Raw genomic sequence first — 17,131 nt, forward strand, 5'->3', positions numbered from 1 at the left:
AGCACAATTACTGTAGTTCATCTACTCATAGGTGTACATTTTTCACTTCTTTTTATTTCTGAAATCAGGATGTATCTTACAATCAATGGTGCATGATAGTTTAATTGGCAGAGGTCTTATTTCTTTTTGTCTTAGGCTAACAAAGGAACTGCATTGTCTCTTAGATTCGACAGCATGTGGTACTCTTCTCCGCCTCCTGGATTTATAGTGCATTGGAAACTAGAGAGTACCGTGCTGCTCCAGGAATGTTTCAGGCTGCGTCTAACCCTTGTAAATAAGAACTGACCCTTTACCAGCCCATTTTCCCACTGGAAAGTGTTCTCTCAATATGTGAAATCAACAGCCTTTTTAAAAAAACTTGCTCCGACCTGAATCCTTATTTTCTCTCTCCACACGCACAGGCAAAGCTGTTCATTTACACCATCAACATTCTCACTCTTAGGACACTATCTTCTAGATGCTTCCAAACCTTCAACCCTCTGAGAAGCCCTAGTCTGTCACAACTTTAATAAAACTCAGGCACTTGAGAGGGTCTCCCTACAAAACCCAAGACTCCAAATGGTCAATGAGGATGAGGCACTGCTCCTTTAAGCTGGACTTTTCTAAGGCTCTCCATAGGGGTGACCCTATGAAACACCCTCATAATGACTCAACCTAGGGTAGACCAGATGTTCATGCCCATTCTCCCCACCAATCACTATAACGCTTCTTGTCTTAAACTTAAGAGATCATTAAACTGGGAGATCATTAAATTCGTCCTCCTGGTTCCAGGAAGGGGACCTTTTCATTATTTATCCTTTATGATTCAGTTCATGTTCTAACACCTCTACAAAGCCCCCTGTACTTGTCTTTTGACTCGCCTCTCTCCCATTAGGCCAGTGTTCTCAAACTTGAGCCTGCATGGGACTTCCCTGGAGGGCTTGTTCAACACAGAGTGCTGGGCCCTTCCTTCACATATTTCTGATTCAACTGCTCAGGATGAGGACAAGAATTTGTTTTTCTAACAAGATTCCAGGTGATGTTGATGTTGCTTGTCAGAGATCCCCCTGACCTCACCCAGGAGTTCCTCAAGGTCAGAGATCTTTGCTCCCTTAAAATTTCTAGACTCGTAGCCCATAGTAGGCAGTTGACACCTTTGCTTTAAAAAATTCCATCAGGGGGCTTCCCTGGTGGCGCAGTGGTTGAGAGTCCGCCTGCCGATGCAGGGGACACGGGTTCGTGGCCCGGTCCGGGAAGATCCCACATGCCGCGGAGCAGCTGGGCCCGTGAGCCATGGCCGCTGAGCCTGCGCGTCCGGAGCCTGTGCTCCGCAACGGGAGAGGCCACAACAGTGAGAAGCCCGCATACCGCAAAAAAAAAAAACAAAAACAACAAAAAATTCCATCAGGTATGAATTAAATATGCTAAGAATGGCATTAAACTTTATTTAAAAGAGAACTAAGAAGAGTGGGGCTTTGTCCTTAGAGAGGTACTAACCTAAGTATCTAATAAAAGGGTGTCTTCCCTTTCTTTGCCCCTTAAAGTCTATACTTGGCAAGTCATACATATGGTCTCTTCCAATCCATCCCCACCCAACCCAGTGACATATGTTTTATTATCCCTGTTTTTAGTGAAGTTGGCAAAGACTTGGAAAGTCTTTCGTTTTCAACGTGAATTTTCTTACCCCTGGGGTCCTTGGGTCTGACAGCAGGTACTTAATTAGAACCATGTGTTAAATAGAATGAATTTTCCTAGAGGTTCAACGTTACTGAAGGAGCTGGGAAAGGGAGAAGATGTTCTGACACAGGCATATAAGTAAATTGGCAGGGGTCTGTTTTGTCATATTGACCATATCAGAGTAATTTTTATCACAAACTGTAATACTTAAAGGGCAATTGGCCATTATGCTCTCAGAACTTCCTGGTAGTAAAATTCACTCTCCTCCAATTCTGGCTGTATTTGAATGAAGTCACTTGCCTCAAATGGGATTCAACTGAGTCTGAATTCCAAGCCTGTGCTTTTAGCCAGTTCCTTTTTAAGTGAAAAGGGGCAAGGCTGGTATAGAGCAGGTTGACCAGTTAACTGAGCCAAACTTTTTTTTTTTTTTTTTTTTTTTTTACTAAGGTCCTGGGAGTCTGATGTGTAGAAGATGAAGTCGGAGCTCTTTCAAACACCCTTGGAAATGCATCTGTAGCAAGCATTGTTTACTCAACACCCATGGTCCCATCATCCTTGTTAACAATATGGCGATTTGGCCTGGGGCACCAATAATCCCAGTCTCAGTTGACAAAACGTCCTCACTCTAGGCAAATCACTGCTAGCCCATCCTGGTGTGCCCGATACTGTCTTTCATGGCCTCCCTTGCAACTGGGAATTACTATGTAACCCCTTTCTGAGAAGGATAAGAAAACAGAGCTTTTCAAGGAACATTTTGTATCCTTACTCTTTTGGGATACTTGTGTGATATCTGGAGCTGCAGCAGCCACCTTGAGACTGTGAGAGGAAAAGCATGGTGAATGAAAGCCAATAGGATAAGAATGGCTGAGACTAGGACTTTAATGCTATTGATAAGCTGCTGTAACCACCTTAGACTCCATACCTTGAGTCTTATTTGAGTTAACAATAAATATTCTTTTGGTTTAAGCCACTACCTCTCACTGTAAGTATTCTTATCTGATAGATAATCCCAGGGTCCATCCTTCCAACACATGCAGGGCTCTGTTCTCCTGCACAGAGAATGCTTTGGAAGAGATTAAACTAATCCAACCTGCCTATTCATTTTCCTTCATAGCCCAAACTTTGTCTATGAGAAATCCAAATTTCAAACAATGATTTTCCTATGTTCCTCCATTCAATAGATACCTATCGAGTACCTTCTACATGCCAGGGACTCCTCAGGGCATTGGCATATGGCAAGGAACAGTAGAGACAAAGTCTCTGTTTTTGTGGAGCTTGCATTCTAGAAGTAGGAGACAGAAAACAAAACAGAAATATGTCAGGTGGTTACTGATGCTACAAAGAAGAGAGGAGGAAAAAGCAGGCTTATGAGGGAGAGGGAGAGAGAGAGAGACAGAGAGAGAGAGAGAGAGAGAGAGGCTATCTGGAGGGAGGGAATTCCAGCAGATAGAGGAGACTACAGGTGCAAAGGTCTTGCTAGCGTTCTAGGTATAGCAAAGAGACAGCTGTGGCCGTGAGTGATGGGGAGAGCGATGGGAGCTGAGTTCCCAAATGCAGTGAGGACTTGGAAGCCATGATCAGACTTTCTCTGCAGACTTGGAAGAGACATTCTCACAGTCATCTCTGGCTCTGAGTTCCTCCCATGGAACTCCCTGCTTTCATTTCCCTCATGCCTGCCCCACATCTACTTCCCTTGCTCCACTCCAGGCCAGCCCTAGCACAGTGCCTGACACATGGCACTCAAAAAAGAAAAAAAAATCGTCGCATGTGTGAAAGAACAGCCTTGATGTACACAAGATCAACCAGTGAATAAAAGCCACTCTCTATCCTGTGACTCAAACCCTCTCTGCGATTCCCTTACCTGTAAAATGGGGATCATTGTAATAGCCTTCATGTTTTTGTAAGAATAAAAGAAACATAAAAATAAAGCAATAGGGGGACTTCCCTGGTGGCACAGTGGTTAAGACTCCTTGCTCCCAGTGCAGGGGGACCGGGTTCCATCCCCGGTCAGGGAACTAGATCCCGAATGCCACAACTAAAAACAAAACAAAAAGAAAAACACCCCCCCGTGCCACAACTAAGACCCGGCGCAGCCAAATAAATAAGTAAATAAATATTTTTTAAAATAAATAAATATAGTGATATGTACCATTCTAAATGCCCACAACCCCATGAAGAGGGACATCTTATCATCTCCATTCTACAGACAATGAAACTGAGGCACAGAGCGCTCTCGGCATTTGCCCAAGGTCTCACAGCTGCTAAGTGGTCGAGTCAGAACTTGAACTGCCAAGCCCTGGGGTGGTTTTAACAGCTATGACTACAGAGATGATGCAAATGGATGAAGGGAGAGCTTGGCAAACACTCAGCCAATGGTAGCAGGGACGGCGTTGATGGTGGTTGTTTATGTCATTATTACTGTTATTCTTAGTATCATGCCCAACAGCCCCAAGTAGCCGATGCCCCCCTAACAGGACGGGTGAAACAGATACCCATATTGGAGCACAGAACAAAGAAAGCAGAGGGAATTCTGCCTGCCTGGGGAGAGATCTGTATACACCTCCCGAGGGCCCAGCAAGGCTTGAGTGAGGGGGGCCGAGGGGGTTGAGAGATGCGGAGGAGACAAGTACCCTCAGCTCCACCCCCAACCTTACAGGCCAGGCGAACAGCACGCCCCCAGCTGAGGAATCACATAACCGCGGCAGCTGTCCAGAGCGGAAGAGGCCCGCACCTGTTTGCAATGTTATTTAGCTATTATCAGCCTTCGCATCCAGCTGAAATTCAAAGACTAAAGAATGATGGAGGACGCTGCGTGGTGGCCGCGGGGGGGGGGGGGGGGGGGGCGGGGGGGTTAGGAAGCGGGAGAGGTAAGACGATCGAATGTCCTAAATTGCCTGAACGTTAATGCCTTATATAAAAATTTCCTGTAATGCATGTTACCGTAAATAAGGGTTTGCCGAACAAGCCCCGGGCAAGACGGTTTTCTAGCGGAATTCTCCCAGAGGGAACATTTGGAACCAGCCCGGTTATGTCCCACCTCTCAAAGTATCTCATTGTAAAAAGTCTGGCTCCCAAGGCCTACATTTACTGGGCTGAGCCCAGCTACATCATGTTCTTTGCAGAACAGTATTTAGGATTCGCCACTTACCAGTTCCCTTCTAGACTCCATCTCTGCTTACAGAGCTGATGGGGGCCCGGGAGAGGGTCTCTTGACACACCCCCCCACCCCAGTTTTCTCTCTCTCCAGCTCCCCACCATCCAAACCCACATCCACCTGTCAGAGCTGGCAGAGTTCGACAGCATAATCCTCAATCCTGGCCCTGAGGGACCCAGCCAGATATTGGGGTCACTGGGGCACACTTTTGACAGTTCTTAAGGGAAAGCTTGCAGGATGCACCTGGACAATTGGTCCCAGTTTCTCTTGAGGGAAAGATGGAAGAGGCAATTGCTTTGTTGATAAGATTCAGAGTCAGCTGGTGGTTTAATATGCCGGCTGAGTATCCAAGAACTGCCCCAAACCAGAACAGGCATGATATCGGCGGTGGTGGTGGTAACGGTGATGATGAATAAGGGGGAGAGAGAGAAGAAAGGGCCAACACTGATCATTTCCCATGTGCTCTTAACATGTGTTGAATCACTTGATTTTCTTGCAACAACCCTAAGAGCCAGACACTATTGTCCCCATTTTACAGATGGGAATAACAACAGTAAGTAGCTTGCCCAAGCTTACACTCTTCATGGCTTTGACTTCACTTTCACACCAACTTTGGCAGGTCAGTATTGAAATCTCGGTTTCTTGGCAAAGAAACTGAGGTGAAGAGAGATGAAATGAGTGTGTTGGTTCCACAGGTATTGATTGAGTGCATCCTGTGTGTTAAACACTGTTCTGGCAACTCTGGTTATGTCAGCCAACACAACGGACAAGACCTCTTGCCTCATGAATCATGAATTGTAACACCTGGGTCACCTGTCAGCATCCTGCTGGTGAGAGAATCGTGGAAAGGAAGAACCTGACATTCTGCTTCTGTAGATGCGGTGGCGGCGGGGGGTGGGGGGGGGTTGTCTCTGCCTCCCCTGGGATTTATCAAGTCGGGGGCTCCCTAGACGCAGGAAGGAGATTTGGGGGCTGAGCGGCCAAAGCGAATGCCCAGTGTCCACGCTGCATGTGTGCAACTGGAATGAGGTTCAGACGTACGTTGGGTGCTGGGACCCGGAGGAGGCTCTGATCGGCCCCAGCCTAGGGTGAAATTTTTCTGCCTAAGCTTGGAGGTTCCTCCGCAGGGAGCATTCCCCTTGGATGGAAAGAGGTAAGATCCAGGCTTAGGGAGAGGGGGACATTGATGCTCCAGAGGCAACTGGATGGACGAGCAGAATTTCTTCTCCTGCAGCCCAAGGTATGAGCGGGGAAGCCCAGAGCACCAGCAGAAGGAGGGCTGACCACAGTGCGCCACCAGGAATTCCTGGGGCAGGTTTACTGCATTACTCACTCATTTGTTCCTCAGATACTTACTGAGCCTGTATCAGGCTTGCCTGGGACACCACAAGTACACTGACTTTGCCCTAAGTCGTTGCTCCTTGTCACACCTCTTTCCTGGCAGCATGAAGAAATGGCTATGTGTCTGCACTCGTCCATCAGATTGCCTGAGTTCAAAACCCCAACTCTGCTTTTTCTTATTGGAGGACGACGGCCAAACGGCCTCCCCTCTCGGCCTCTGTCTCCACCTCTGTAAAATGAGATCAATGATACTGCCTACCTCCTAGGGTTAATAGGAGGATTCACAGAGATAAAACAAAGCAGAAGGCCTAGCGTGGATTGTGTTCAGCAAATATCGGTTATTGGTATCGTCATCCACCGGGAGATGCGGGTCAGGGTGGGTGTCGTCCACGCTCGGCTTCCTGATTCTCACCTTGTAATTCTTATTTCCTGCGCCCTGCCAGGGACATTCCTCTAACAGTCACTTAGGGGCAATTACAGCTAGAAATATGTTCGAAAGCAATAACAACAATCACAACAGGGGCTCTAATTATTGAGCACCTGCTAGAGGGCGGACCCTGGGCTAAGCTTAAAGTCTTGCTACTCAAAACGTGGTCCCCAAACCAACAGCATCGGCATCCCCTGGGGGCTGAAATGCAGACTCTCAGGTCCCACCCCGGACTGCTCTCCCCCACCCCCTTGGAGATGGAAGTTTCCAAGCGCTTCAGCCAAAGTAATTGAATTCAGGCAAAGTAAGGTTTTGGCAGGTGAGGGCAGCCTACTTACAGAGACTCAGGAGGGGAAGCACAAAGCAGAGAGTCCGTGCACAGCAGCGCGAGATCCCGGGAGGATGGGCAGGGGAACAAATCCTGTGCTGGGGCAAGATCCTTCCACACAGGAGGAAGACGGCTGATGACAACGGCCCGTACATAGTCTAACGAACCGCGAAGAAGGAACTGAGTCCCTTCTGCTGCCATTAGCTCTTCGTGTTTTCAAGTGCGTTTTCAAAAATAGATGACAAATCTCCTCGCGCTAGTGATTCCAGAGCTGCAGACTCCCGGTTATAGAGTTACTCTTCCTGCGGAGATTTCTGAAGTCAAGATCTCTCCCCACAGCTCCGAGTGTGTTTTGTCACCGCAAACCAGAAAGAAAAGAACTACCCTTAACTCCCAGTGGCACACGAGGGCAGGCGTTCAGGGCTCCCTGGTTCACAGCTGTTATGTCCAGCGCTTCGGACCGTGCCCCACGTAGGTGCTCAATAAATATTTGTTTGAGAGAATGAATAAATGGTTGGTCCAAACTCACAAAAGCTGAGCTAGCCATCACTGGGAAGCGTGTTTTAGCGTGTAAGCCAGACTCAAGTCAGCAAGTTGCTGGACAATCAAAATAATTTATAGCAGCTGTTTGCAACTGCAGCTCGTGAACAAAAAAGGTCAGGCGTCCTCAATTAAAACACACACACGCAGGCACACAGCTGTGTGTTACTATGCTGTACACACAAATTTTTTTTCACTGTATGCAATGCTAATTATTATGACTGTAATACTACTAATAATAATATAGATAACCAAGTATCAGAAATTGTGTTTTCTAGTTTATTGATTACTTTTGTATTCTTTTTTATTTTTATATATTTATTTTTTTATTGAAGTATAGTTAACTTACAATGTTGTATTAGTTTCAAGTGTACAGCAAAGTGATTCAGTTATACACACACACACACACACACACACACACACACACATACTTTTACAGATTCTTTTCCATTATAGGTTATTACAGATATTGAGTATAGTTCCCTGTGCTATAGAGTAGGTCCTGGTTTTAATGATTACTTCATATTCTAAACACTCACACAGTAGAAGAGATGCTTGTGGGGAAACTTGTTAGAGATGAACCCTGAACCGCCTCTTTCTCCCACGTGGAATAATCTGTCTGAAGTGGGACAAATCTTGCCAATCCCCAACTGGCTTCATTCGTCTTTAGAGATCAGAGAAACCTGTGTCCTTTGAGAAAAGCCAGGCTGGCCTGAGCAAGGGGGCTCTGCAGGACCTCAGAGGGAAGCTCTCATCTCGAGAATCAGGCTGCCCTTTTAACCAGCCCTTCATCTTTGGGGGCTGAAGCACAGACAATTGACATCCTTTCAAACGTCCTGCTTCTCTGATGGCTCAAAGAGGCTGTCCCCTTAGATCCAGATTATAGTGTATGAACCTCCTGGTTTGCCGTTTTGTTTACCAGTATTCTCTTGTTTATCATGGTGGATGGCAACATGGAAGGAAAAAGAAGGAGGGAGGGAGGGAGAAAAATGAAAGAAGGGAGAAAGGAAGGAATGTAGAAAAGAAAAGGAAGGAAAGAAGGATTTCAGATTCATTCACCCTCCTTAGGGGCTCTGTGTCTCAGAAAACTACATTTCCCAAGCTCCTTTGCTCTTCAGGGTAGGTATGGCCAATGGGAGGCCATAACAGGAAATTAGAGGGCGGGAGGAAAGGAGAATCCAGGGTGTTTCTACCCCTGTCTCTGTCTGTGACTGGGTCTCCTCTGTGACTCCAGTTCGCATCAGATCTCCTCCTCCATGGTCCCAGCTCCTTCCAAGCAGCCCTGGCTGCGGTTCCAGCTCATTCTAGATGGTTCTGAGTTCTGATAATATCACCTCCTCCTTCTGTTTCTCCAGCCCTAGGACCAGCCACAGCTTCTTGGTGTTGCTAGTCTCTAGGTAACGTCACCATTCCTTGTTTGGCTTCTATCAACTCCTCTATCTATGGTGTAACCAAGTCCCTGTATTAAATTCCCTTTTCTTGGAAATCCTAGGGTGTCTTGCTTTGTTTCGTTTTCTCTTCTTGGCCAGATCCTGACTGGTGTGGATGGTCTCATTAACCCAATTTTTAAAAATTATAATGTAAATATATACATACATTGTATCATCATGTTATACACCTTAAACTAATACAATGTTACATGTCATTATATCTCATTAAAACTGGGGGGAAAGTATGATGTAGATAAAGTTTATCATTTTTCTACCTTCTTTTCCACCATCATCTTCCACTCCCCTGAATGCCTCATCTTCTCTAGTGCCTAAATTCTGAAGCTCTTCCAGTTTCTCCTGAAATGTAACCTGTTCTCAGCTAAACGTCACCCCATTAGCTAATTTTTACCAAAGTGTGAGCCACAAAAGACTTTCCTCTTTACCCCTTCCGGGAATCTCTGCATTTGAACCAGAAGCCAACTCTTAACACAAAGAAGTGAAGCTTTACAGGAGAGAGAGCCATAGGCAGTAGCTTTTTCTGGTACCTTTAGAATATGCTTCAGGGGCAGGAGTTGCTGAAGCCACTTGCAAGAAAACGTCAGACTACATTCTGGGGAGTAAGAGCTGGTGGAGTGGTGAAAAGAGGGTCTCACAAAGTTCAATGTGCAGCAGAATCACCCAGGTGGTGGGTTATTAAAACACAGATTGCTGGGCCCCACCCACAGTGTTTCTGACTCCCAGGTCCGGGGAGGGCCTTGAGAATGTGAATTTCAAGTGATGCTGATACTGCTGGTCTGGGGACCACAGTCTGAAAACCACTGGGTTGAAATAATAACATGCACTTATTGAGAATTTATTATATACCCCAAACTGTTTTAAGCTGTTTGCAAATATCAAATCTTTTAAACATCACAACAACTAAACATGGAAACTGAGGTACAGAGAGGCTAAGAAAAGGACTTCAAGGGAATTCCCTGGCGGTCCACTGGTTAGGACTCTGCGCTTTCACGGCATAGGGCGCAGGTTCAATCCCTGGTCAGGGAATTAAGATCCTGCAAGCCCCACAGTGTGGCCAAAAAAATAACTAAATAAATAATTTAAAATGAATAACTTTAAAAAAAGGTCAAGTCACACTACTTATACCTGCAGATTCATGATTTGAATCCAGAGGGTGCAGCTCCAAAACCTGTGCTTCTAGCCATTGCACTGCAGTGTGTCTCAAAGTCCGGGCTGTAGGAAATGGAGAGACTTGGATTCTGGCTCTCATTCTAGCTGTGTGATCCGGGGCAAGGCACTTGACCTATCTGTGCCTTGGTTTCCACTCTGCAAAAGGGGAATCCTAACAGTATCTACCACATAGTTTCGTAACCATGATTTCATGAATGAGGCAGAGTCAGATTCCTTGCTCCACAAGCCCTCAGCCACCCCTCAGTTCACCCCCAGCTGCAGTGCAGGATTCCTGGGCTTGCTGGTGGTATCCCTCTTTTCTGCCTAAGGGCATTCTCCCACCCCACTGCAGTGCGCCCAGTTGTTGTTGCACCCCTGGCCCTCTTTGGGGCAGTTTGTGTTCCTGGCCCTCTTTGGGGCAGTTTGGAGTTGCATTCTACATGGCTCCTCAGAGGGACTCCAAGGAGACCTGCTCATTAACATACTGTCTGGTCTGTTCAGGCTTTTGTAACAGAATACCAGAGATGGGGTGGCTTAAATAAGACACTTTTATTTCTCACAGTTCTGGAGGCTGGAAGTCCAAGATCAAGGTGCCAGCAGATTCACTGTCTGGTGAGGGCTCTCTTCCTGACTTGCAGGAGGCCGCCTTCTTGAAGTGTCTGTACATATAATCCCACCATGCAGAGCTCCCCTTTCATGACCTCATCAAAACCTGCCTACCTCCCAAAGGCCCACCTCCTATGCCATCATATCGGGGGTTAGGGTTTCAACCTATGAATTCTTGGGGAGGGCACAAACATTCAGTCCATCACACACCTCTAATTATCTTCCTCCCTGCTTTTTTCTCTCCTACGTTTCTGCTTCCCAGAATCACCTCCCATGTAAACCATCTACACCTATGTTCCTGTGTCGAGATTTGCCTTGGGGGAAACACACACTAAGATAAATGACATGTATAAACTATTTAGCACAATGCCTGGCATGTCTAATAATAGTAGTAATAGCAGTAGCAGTGGTAGTAGTAATAGGTCACAGTTAGAGAGTATTTCTTAAATCCCAGGTCTTCTACACATTTTAACTCATTTACTATGCATTCAGTAAATGTAGCTGCTATTGTCTTATCATTATTATCATTTACCTCTAATCTCCCCACCCCCCCACAAAAGTAATTTTTCCCTCAAGTTATTTTTCTCTCCTTTGTTGTATTTTGTATCACCCTTCTCGATCACCTTCATAGCACCTATGGATCTGAATGTATCTCATCCATTCATTTGTTCCCATGTGGATGGCTTATCTCCCTCTCTCAGGGCTTCTGAAGGATCAACTTCCTGGGCCTGATGCATTTTTGCCTTTGTGGGCCTCTCCCTTCCACCATAATAATATCAACATTGAAATTTGTCTTTGATGTAACTCTAGATACCTAAACAATTTATTTTTCTTTCTGTGTAGACGAAACAATCAATTTTCTTGGCCTAAAAAAAATTTTTTTTTTTTTTCTGCATCTGCTAACTCCAAACTCCCAGTCTGTCCCTCTCCTACCCACCCTCCCCCTTGGCAACCACAAGTCTGTTCTCTATGTCTGTGAGTCTGTTTCTGTTTCATAGATAGGTTCATTTGTGTCATATTTTAGATTCTACGTATAAACAACAAGGTCCTACTGTACAGCACAGGGAACTATATTCACTATCCTGTGATAAACCATAGTGGAAAAGAATATTAAAAAAGAATGCATAGGTATGTATAACTGAATCATTTTGCTGTACAGCAGAAATTAACACAACATTGTAAGTCAACTATACTTCAATAAAAAATTATTTTTAAAAATTTTTTTCTGATATGGGGAGAAAAATTAAAACATTTCTATAACCCTATTTTTTTTCTTCTGAGTGTAAAGAATTTAAAACATTATGCCTAGTAGGTACGTTTGCCCTCCCTGGGATGTAAGCCTCATGAGGACAGGAATCACATCTGCTGCTCTCCCAGCGTGGCTCCCGGTGGCAAGCACCCACCCCCAGAACCAGAACTGGACTCCACGGGAATCCCTCCTTGGACAGGATTGCAGTGAAGCATCCTGGGAGACTCTATGCAAATATGGCCTCCAGGCCCCGCCCCCAGCCTGACTGCTTTATGGGGGGGCAAAGCCTTGGGCTCATTGTCACCCTGATCCTGTCCCTCGGACCTGACCCCAGGGCTCTGGACAGCAAGACTCACGCCCCGGGCCCCTAGAGCACGTGCTCTGGGCCTGTCCTGGCAAGGATGGAGCTGCCGCACTGACCCTCGCCCTCCTTCCCCGCCGAGTCCCAGGCAGACCTGTTGAATGGGGCTTTCATTTCCCTGACCCTGAGGTCATCTGTTTTCAGAAGGTGAAATATGGCCGCCTGGCCGAGGACAGAAGCCGGGGAGATAAGCGCCAGGGAGGAGCCTCGCGTCCAACAAGCCGTGACTAATGATGATTGGGGCATGTTTGGCGGGGCAGAATTTATTTGGCTCCTGGTTACCTGGGGATTAACTCTTTGTAGGATGTCGTGCCCCAGCCCAGAGGTGCCTGGTTTCCACACACACTGGGCTCTAGATCCGGCTCACCCAAGCACGGCGTTTGGTATGGAGCCGGTATCCAATAAATATTTGTGGTAGAGAAGGAGGAAAGGAGGGGAAGGGAGAAAAGGAGGACAAGAAGGAAGAGAGAAGAAAGGAAGGAAGGGAAGGAAGAAAAACGATGCACATACATTCTATGTCCTGAGCAAAATAAAATTTCACTTTTATCATGTGCTTCCCATGGGCCAGACACTGACGGCTATACAATTTCCACAGATCACATTTAATCCTCACCAATCTACCAAGCACGGACTATTAGAGCAGCCCATTTAACAGACGAGGAAGCTGAGACTGGCGGGTTATTTTGTATGCTCTTTTAAAGGATGAGGGAATGGAGCTCTGAGCAGTTAAGTAACAGGGCAGTAACATAGTGGTCAAGTAACAGGGCAGGGGGGGGCTTGAATTGAAACTTGGTCTTTCCGGCTTCCGTTCTTGAGCTCTTAGTTGCTGTACCAAACTTTCTAATGTAAACTCTGGAGTGTTTCCACGTATTGCATCAGTCGGGGTTGTTGTATTTTTCTTTGTAGTAAACAACCTCAAAATCCCAGGGGTGCACAACAGCAAACATTTAGCATCATACTTGTGGGTCCGTAGGTTGGCTGTGGCTTGGCTGGGTCAGGCTGGGCTCAAGGCTTCTTGTTGGGGTCAGGGTTTTTCTACCCGGGCTCACGCTGAAGGGGCAGCGGTGACTTGGCACATGGCTTCTCATGGTGGAGCCGAGGGAAAGGAACCCAACCAAAGGACCCATCTGAAGCCTTTGCTCTGCCCACATCCCCTAGCATCCCATTGGCCAAAGGAAGTCACATGGTCAAGACATTCATCCCACCGTCATGACACCAGGGGGACGGTGGGGAAGTACAATTCTATAGTATTGAGGGAGTGAAGAATGGGGATTAGCCAATCTGCACACGTACCATAGGAGAACAAGTAAGAAATTGTTAGGTGAGGTGGGAGGAGCAAAAACACAAAACACGTGGCATTACCCCTGCCTTCCTAACTCCGCAGGCTCTGGGAAGTCTCCACAACTCACACCCGATGGAAACACACACACACAGGCACGCACCCCAGCAAATGGTTGTACTCCCTCTGATTGGTTGGCCACTTGAAAGTCATCTGCACCGGGGATACCTTGCCTCCCCTCCCGCCCCCCCCCCCCACCCCTCCACGGGACATTTGGCAATGTCTGGAGATATTTTTGGCTGATGACTTGGGTGGGGAGTGCTACTGGCATCTAGTGGGTAGAGGCCAGGGATGCTACCAGCATCCTCCTATGCACAGGGCAGCCCCTTACAATGAAAAGTTAGGTGCTCCCCAAATACCAAGAGAGCCAAGGGTGAGAAACCCTCTTGTAAAATAGCAATTAACCCAACAACCTGATGGTTGGGTGGGGGTCGGGGAGGGGGCAAGCTGTTAAAAATACAGATTCCGTGGTCCCCAAGGTAGAGATCTTGATTCAGCAGGGCTGGGGTGTCGCCTTGGAATCTGTATTTCCGACTAGCTATTTAGGAAATTTTGACCCACTAATCAGAGCCTGGAAATGGCTTCTTTAGGTCTTTGTTATGCCTGGACAGGAACCCAAAACCAAAGCTGACTTGAGGATTTAAACAGAACAGTCCTTTTTTTGAGCACTTCCTAACATTACCCTCTTCAGAAACCCGGCAACGTTTGCTTCCCAGCCGCCCCACGGTTCAGTGTTTGCCTACGAATCAAATCTCCAAATGGGGCCAAGTAATCTACAACTTCTCCCCTTCCTCTGCCTTTCACTTTTAAAACCAGGAGGAATTTGAGGGAAATGTAATCCATATGTTTCAGAATCATTTACACTTAAATCATGAAAGGACTGCCGTGGTTTTTAAGAGGTATTTGATGTCCAAAACACCTTATGAGGATTTTAAAAATAAGCTTTTTAAAGTCTCTTTTTACTTTCAGCTGGATCGCGCTCTGGGTAAGTGAATTCAAATGATATGAAGCTGTGGCGGGGCGGGGACTGCTGGTAACCCCAAACCAGGAACCTGAAGGAAATTCGACACTCAACAAATCAGGTCTCCTGCTGTCACCTAAAGCATCCATTTCATGCAATGAAATCGATCTTATTTTCCCAATGATTATGGATTCAAGCGGTCACTCACTGAGGTCTTTAGACATCTTCCTTCTCATTTAATGCCTCAGTGTTCCTCGGGTTCCATTTTTAAACCATTTCGACTGGAGATCCAATTCCTCCTTTCAACGGGTTTGTTATTTCCAAATAGCAATTCCGTTCTGCCGCCAACATCACATTTCACTCTTCTCTCTCCACCCCAGGGAGACCCAGGTGGAAGGCTAGAACCGACCATATACTCGCTTACAGCGCAGGTGGGCCTGCCTGTTTGGAAAAGTAATTTGGCAAAATATCTGATCGGAGACATGCTTATTCGCAACAGTCCTGCTCTCAAGGATCGAGCCCAAGGAAATAACTCTAAGGGTGGAGCCATGCATATTTACACCTGGAAATATTCAGCACCGTTGATCACAGAGCAAAAAGGAAAACAACCTGCCAAAATAATAATAGCAAAAGGGTTCGTTCAATGGTGGTTTCTCTGCTTAAATGCCAGCACGAACACTGATGGGTATTAAGGCTGTGTGACATCCACAGGAAAGGGGAAGAGAATGAGCTCTATTTGTCATGTAAGAGAAGATGAATTATAGGTACTCCAGGAAATTCTTAGGAATGTGTTGGAATTAACTGGACAAAGGGAAGAAGGAAAGATATTCCAGCCAAGTGGGATAACATAAGCAAAAGAGAGAGGTGAGTGGAAAAGGGCAAGTAATTCAGTGCTCTTGGAACTCAGGCTCCAGGCAGGGAGGAGGGCATGCTGAGGTCGGAGAACGGACAGAGGGCAGAGCGTGGAGTCCCGACGGCCACCTCTAGCAGCCTGGACCTTAGCCTGGAAGTAGTGAGGAGCCACTGACATTATTTGAGCTCAGAAGGGACATGGTCGAATCTACGCTTTTACAGGATGGCTGTGATCCCAGCGTAGAGGCTAGATTGCAAAAGCTGGGGAAGAGGCTGGGAGACTTCGTTGGAGACCTTTTAAGTGGTACCCAAAAGAGAGGCTGAACACCTGGATGAGTCAGGTTAGAATTCATTCATTCCGCCATCATTCAGCGTGTTATCAGCGGATGTGGATTTGTTTGAGACATGTCTAAAGGAGAAGGTGGCCGAACCTCATGAATAACGGGATGTGGGGGAACAAGGAAGAGGAAGGTGTGGTCCTGAGGCTCTGATTCAAACAGATGCGGGGGAGCTGGTGTCATGCACTGAGCTAGAGGTAAAGGAGGGGGTGAAGAGTTTGGGGAGAGACAGTGAGTCCAATTTGGGGCCAGATGGGCCAAAATGGAGTTGCCTAGCTGGGAGCTGGCTGTTCAGATCTGCGACCTTGGGGACAGGTGCGGGCTGGAGAGATCCATGGAAGAGGTGGCACATTCGCAAGGTGTTTGAAAACACGAGGGAATGAGCTCACCCAGGAGGCGTTGTGCTGAGGGGGAAGGACAGGGCCAGAGGCACCCCAGGGAAGGTTTTTAACAAAACATCATCATAAAAAGTCTGTAGGTCCATTAAAAAGGGGAAATTTCTCAAAGAGAAATTGCTAAGCAGATGCTCTGATCTACTAGCTGGATGTGTGTAGGGAAATCTGTGCAGACCACACAGTGGGGAGAAAAGAAAAGCAGAGATGAGCCAGGAAAGGATTTCAGTGAAAACATGACTTAAAGGGAAACTGTGGATGTGGGTGGGTCAGTGTTCATGGAAGGGAGAAGCAGGAGGACAGGAGTTTGTAGCAGAAAAGGAGACCTGGAGAGGTGGAAGAGGAAAAGAAAGGGGTGGGGAGATAGAGTTTTATGAAAAAGAAGCAAGACCAAGAAAGGGAAAGGGGAGAATCAAAAAGAAAGTAAGAGAATAGCAAATGCTGGAGAGGCTGTGGAGAAAAGGGAACCCCCTCCTCCACTGTTGGTGGGAATGTAAATTGATACAGCCACTATGGAGAACAGTATGGAGGTTCCTTAAAAAACTAAAAATAGAACTACCATATGATCCAGCAATCCCACTCCTGGGCATATATCCAGAGAAAACTCTAATTCAAAAAGATACGTGCACCCCATTGTTTGTAGCAGCGCTATTACAATAGCCAAGACGTGGAAACAACCTAAGTGTCCATCGACAGATGAATGGATAAAGAAGATGTGGTGTATATATACAATGGAATACTACTCAGTGATAAAAAAAGAATGAAATAATGACATTTGCAGCAACATGGCTGGACCTAGAGACCATCATACTAAGTAAAGTAAATCAGAAAGAGAAAGACAAATACACTATGATATCATTTATATGTGGATCTAAAATATGACACAAATGAACTCATCTACAAAACAGAAACAGGCTCACAGACATAGAAAACAAACTTATGGTTACCAAAGGGGAAAGGGTGTAAGGGAGGGATAAATTAGAAGTTTAG

Source organism: Orcinus orca, chromosome 15 (assembly GCF_937001465.1).
Source record: "Orcinus orca chromosome 15, mOrcOrc1.1, whole genome shotgun sequence".
Lineage (NCBI taxonomy): Eukaryota > Metazoa > Chordata > Mammalia > Artiodactyla > Delphinidae > Orcinus > Orcinus orca.